Below are 5,730 nucleotides of genomic sequence, written 5' to 3'. Positions count from 1 at the left end.
ATGAGCTACTCAGCTGCTACACCCACAACAGCTTTCCAGCCCTCTGAACACGATGCCTTCCTCTGGAATGCAGTCGGGAGCTTCTAATGTGGGTTACTCAGAAAAAGAAAGGAGGCAAGAGTTGCATGGTCCCCAGATACTCGAATTTGTTCTCTGGTATTCATTCATGTTTATTCTAAGATTCAGAAGTTCCCACGATCTAGCATGTGTGAAGTCCTGGATTTACTGGGGGTGGGGGACAAAAAAGTACAACGAAAGACAGAAGTTCCCAGGATCAGTGTCTGGGGTTGGTCAGAAACTCAAAGTGGAATGTGACTGCTTAGTGAAAAGCATTTTAAACCATGTTTGGTCTTCCTGAGCACACGCAAATCTCTTGTGGATGATGCTAGCTTTCGTGCAGACTTCCCTACCTTCCTGTTTCCTGATCCCACTGGGACAGTTGAAACAAGCATTTAAATAACCAATGGCTTGCAAAAAGACACCTTAATCCTTAGCAAGTTTTGTCCTGAAAAGCAATAAATTGTCAATCAATGCAATTTACAAATGGCACGCCATTGGCAGGGTGCATCTGGGCCTTTCTCAGCCCTCTTCGGAGATGCAAGCCAGGGTTTCTCATCCTTGTGCGATCCAGGCGCTCGCAGGAGTGCTCAGACAAGCCACTGGAAATGCAGAATGCATGGGTGTCTCCGGCCCTAGTAATGAACTTAAAAGTATAAATGAGTCTTGTGTCGGAAGTAGCATTCTGCTTTCATCAGATGAAGTGGGTGGGCATGTGCAGTTTTATAGGTGGCTCCCTGGAGGAGCAGCAGCTTGACAAATGGGACCTACATGCCCAGCTTTGTCCTTGCAGACAGGGCTCCCTCCCTGTAGTCCACTTCCTGCCCTGTGAGCTGATCTGTCCTGACAGCTGCCAAATAAGTCCTCTCATTGCTGGGGCCTGTGCTGGCACTCCCACGAATCTTTCCTTTCAAAGTTCACCCTTCACTGCAAACATTGTTCAGCCTTGCTTATTCAGGGTTAAATAAAACGCCTTAACATTCTGCATAGGACAGGGCAGTTTCAACAAGCAAATAGGTTGGAATATGTAAATCTGTGCCGCCAGAACTTAACCACCAAATGTGAATCTATATTTACATGGAAGTGATCTACAAACAGTTCTGAAGAATACACAGGTCACACAGGTCACATGTGATATAATGTTTGAAGTTTACCTTTTAATTGACAAATAATAATTGTATATATTTATGGGGTACAATGTGATATTTTAATACAAATATACTGGGTCAGTTTTTTGTCACGGTGACAAATACCTGGGAATAGCTACTTAAAAAGAGGAAAAATGTATTTTGGCTTGTGGTTTCAGATGTTTCAGTCCGTGGTTAGCTGGTTCATGGCTCTAGGCCTCATTGGAAACAGAACACCACTTAGGGCAAAGCTGCTCACCGTGTGGCAGTCAGGAAGCAGAGAGAAAGAGAAAGAACCAGACACCCAGGAGCCAGGGGCAAGATGGAGTCCTCAGGGTTACACCCCGATGGCTCAGTCCCTTCCACTAAGCTCCTCTTCCTACATTTCTGTCACCTCCCAATAATTCTGTCAAAGTATGATCTCTTCAGTGGGTTGACTCATGTATGAAGTTAGAGCCCTTTTGATCCAATCACCTTCCAAAAGCCTTACCTCTGAACACATGAGATTTGGGAAGATATTTTAGGTCTAAACTATCACATATACACTATAGAATGGTCGTATCAGGTTAATTCACATATCCATCCTCTCATACGCTTATCATTTCTTTGTGGTGAAAACATTTAAAATCTACTCTCTTAGCAGCTGTGAAATACACATTGCAATAACTATAATCACATTGCCATGCCATTTGCATTCCAGTCCATGCCTTTACTGTTCTGTTCCTCCATATGAATTAGTTTGGGTCTAAAGACATGTTCACAGAGAAGCAGAGCTGGAATCCAGGCTAGAGTGTAATGGGAAATACTCTGGAGTGCCCTTCCCTCGGTCACTGGCTGTCCCATCTGCCACCCGCTGGTGGAGTAGCCTTGGGAAAACCACCTGACCTTTCTGTCCTCACTTTCCTTGTTTGTGTGATAAGGATAGTACTGCCATGCTCTTGCAGGGTCATTGTGAAATTTATGTACTGGGTGGTACACGGGTGAACCATGAAAAGTTGTAACCTAGTATAAAACTGTAATAACCGTGTTATTATATCACATAGTTTTTCCTATTCTTCCTCCCACTCTCCCCAGAAACAACCAACCAACCAAAGTTCAGGGCAAATCAAGCATTTGTGATGGCAGGCCTAACTGAAGTCTGGGGCAGTATCTCGGGACCCATGTGGGGGTACCTCTGCAAGTTCCTGTGCTGCATCTTGGCTTCTGTGGACCCCTGCCGTGCCCTGCCTCCTGTGGGAGGAGGGAGAGGTCAGTATGAATTCCCGGAGGCATAGTGTGCTGCATATTCACATCCATTCCACTGACAGTTTTCGTCTGTCTGCCATTTTTGGAGTGTCTGAAAGATATTTATGAGAGTGCCCTGACTCTGATAGCGTCTTTCTTACACCAAAAATTTCTGGAAGCACAAACCAGACCCTGCCAGTTCTTTTTTTGGTTATACAGTGACTTTCTGGCAATGAGTAAATGCGTCTGTCGGGCAAAACCTGCGGTCCCAGGGCTGCTCCCAGCTAGCTGGCATTCCTGGGATGCCATCTCAATTTCTCTGGACCTCATTTTCCAAAGTTAGAAGTTTTCAAAGAGTGTCCATAAAAACCTTTGGTCGGGAGAAGAGTAGAGATGGGCTTTGTGATGAGGATGATGACGGTGATGATGATGATTTACTATTTGGAGCTTCTCTGTGAAGTTTGAGCTAGAAGAAAAAGCTGCAACGTTGCTTTTGTCTAGCACTAATCTTCTATTGCCTGAGAAATTCCCCAGAGCCCTCTGAAATTCATACTGACATCCATCCTAGGTTTTTCTTCTTTTTCCTTCAAAGCTCTTACCTGCGGGCAAGTGTGATTAGAAATCCCACTGATTCAGAATTCTCAACTCGATCCATCTCATCTAGGAAGGTTTCTGTAGAAAGCAGCAATGACCAGGATTTGGCCGGATGAAATGGGGACCAGGGCTGGAATTCTCAGAGCACAGCCAGAGAGTAGGCACAGGCCTGACACTCGCAGGCCTCCCTTGAGCCTTCACTGTGCCAAGATCCACAAGGTGTCCCGTGTTTTGTCTTCGTGACAGTTTTAATTGAAATCAACAAACTTCGACATACATGGAGAAATGGAGAACTCATTTTAAAACACCCCACTCTGCTCTTTTCAAGCAGTGACATCATCTGCCCCTCTGTGGCTGTCAACATCCTATGAGTGCTATGGAACCAAGATTGCTGTGACTTTGCAGGGTGAGTCAGGAACAAGGGTGTGCGTCCGGTGAACTGGAAGAGGGTGTCCCAGGGAAGGAGTCTGTAGCAGAATGAAGAAGGTCCCCAAATAACCTCCTGACCCATTCTACCCACCCATTATAGTGTACAGAAAGAGCAAGAGCATCGCTCATCTAGAACCTGTGCTCTCCCCGCGCGTGTCCAGCAGTGAGTTGCTCCCACCACGCAACACTCTGATCTGACCTTCTTATTCACCAAAAAGTCAACGAGCAATGGGGAGCTCCTGTGAACATGTGGAGCCTGGTGGAGGTATCCTTAAAGCTCTTCTGAAACCGCTTGCAGGTCCTCCATCTCTCTATGCCTTCTCTCTTCCTCCCAGTGACACTGTTGTGGTTCATACAATTCCTGCCTTGTCCTCCTCTGCCACAGGGCCTTGCTACATGATCCTGAGTGCCTGGACATGAGCTCCGGGCTCTGAGTTGGCACTCCAGCACTCTTCTGAAGGCAAGAGGCAGATTTCTCAGGAAACATTTAAGAGGAGATTAGTTTTCTCTGTTTTGAATTATACCACACGAGGGGAGACACTAAAACAAAGTGTTATAAAAGGCTTAAGAGAAATCCCAAGACCAAAGCTCCTTAAATATGGTCTTATGACCTAGTTGGAATGTGGCACAAGTTGCTTTTTTTGGTTCAGCTATTTAAAACAATTGTGTGACATCATTGTTTAGTCACTGGCCTGTGTTTATCCCCAAGGCAATTCCTAACAAATGGAGTGGGCAGCTGTGAGGTGCTGTTTCATACACTGCACAATAGGAATCGTGAGCAACTTTGCTAATTTACAGAATGTGCAATTTCCTCACACAACAGGTTTTGGTTTATCCAATCAGTACAAACGAAAACCTCAGAAGGGAAATGAAGTCTGGTTAATCACTAGTTCCTTTTAAAAAATGGAGCTATTTAGATTTTAAAATAAACTTTCCTTAGCTGCATCTTACAGGTTTTTCTTTTTTACATTGCAATAAGTATCAGACTTACAAAAAATGACAATAGTGTTTAAAAACTCTTGTGTACCCTTCACCCAGGTTTGCCATTTCTAAAATAACATTTTATATGATTTATTTCTCTCCAGATTTTGCTCTCCTCTTTTTTGTCCACCTCTTCCTCTTCCTCCTCCTCATCATTTGATCCCACTTGAGAGTAAGTTTCAATCATCGTATTCCTTTATCCCTGAATATTTTAGCATGAATTTCCTAGGAACAAAGATATTTACTCATTGTAGAGTGTGATTGCAAAACCCAGAAATTTTAATATAGTACTATTGTCTCAACTACAGGCATCTTTCAGACCTTGCCACTTATCCCGAAAATATCCTTCACTGAATTTCTTTTCCTGGACAAGCTCTCACAGTTTGTTACACGACGTGCTTTCACTATCATTTACTTCTAAATATTTCGTCAATTCCATTGTGAATTCCTCCTTAACTCATGAGTTATTTAGAAGCTGTTTTACTAGTTTCAAAAAAAAAGTCCTAGGTATTATTATTGTTGTTGTTGTTTTAAATTTCTTTTCATTGTTTCTTCAAGGGCTGGGGATTTAGCTCAGCGGCAAAAGCGCCTGGCTGGCAAGCGCAAGGTCGTGAGTTCGGTTCCCGGTACCGGAGAAAAACCATTGTTTCTTCAAATTTCATTGCATTGTAGTTTGGGAACATGATGTCTGAGAAGCTGTCATATCTGTTGAGACTGTCTTTGTGATTCTAGTGAGAGAATCTAGTGACTATGTATGTTTGAGTCTACTGTTGGGATTGAATTTTTTCTACATATCTACCAGATTTGTTGCCCTTCAAATCTTTTTAATACTTAATAAACTTTCTCTTGGGCCAGGGATATAGCTCAGTGGCATAAGCGCCTGCCTGGCAAGTGCAAGGTCCTGAGTTTGATTCCTGGTCCTAGAAAAATCCTTTCTCTTTACTTGATTATAATAATGTATTTTGTTGATTTTATTGATTTATTGTAGGTTTTATTGATTTCTCCTCATCAGTCTCTTGGCTTTGACTTTATAGTTTATAAGCTGTTAGCTGTATACAAGTTATTTAATGTATCTTGGTGTATTATTCCTTTTATTGTCTATCTATCTATTAATCAATCTATCTATATTCCAAGTTCTTTTTAAAATTTTATTTACATAGTACCTTTTTCATTCATTAACATTCAAATTTCTCTTGATTTTATTTTCATTGAATTCCTTATAAGAAGTATAGGAGATAATCTACTCACATAACCATTTTTGGTACATAGATGTGATCTTATTTTTATTGTAATTTACTTGAACTTCTGTCTTCTTTTG

At 42.4% G+C, this 5,730-nt stretch overlaps 1 long non-coding RNA gene across 2 annotated transcripts; it reads left to right on the top strand.

Annotated features, from left to right (window-relative positions):
* Positions 1–1,135: 1,135 nt before the first annotated feature.
* Positions 1,136–3,866, top strand: LOC106150143. Of its 2 annotated transcripts, none has more exons than XR_001236774.1 (3): positions 1,136–2,432; positions 3,334–3,408; positions 3,532–3,866. It is a non-coding gene; the product is annotated as an uncharacterized LOC106150143 (long non-coding RNA). The 2 variants fall into 2 exon arrangements; XR_001236773.1 differs by having other exon boundaries at positions 3,331–3,408.
* Positions 3,867–5,730: the final 1,864 nt, after the last annotated feature.

The sequence above is a fragment of the Chinchilla lanigera genome, unplaced genomic scaffold, assembly GCF_000276665.1.
Source record: "Chinchilla lanigera isolate Chin_1 unplaced genomic scaffold, ChiLan1.0 scaffold00065, whole genome shotgun sequence".
NCBI classification, from domain to species: domain Eukaryota; kingdom Metazoa; phylum Chordata; class Mammalia; order Rodentia; family Chinchillidae; genus Chinchilla; species Chinchilla lanigera.
The sequence above is the reverse complement of the archived record's forward strand: the minus strand, read 5'-3'. Positions and strand labels throughout refer to the sequence as shown.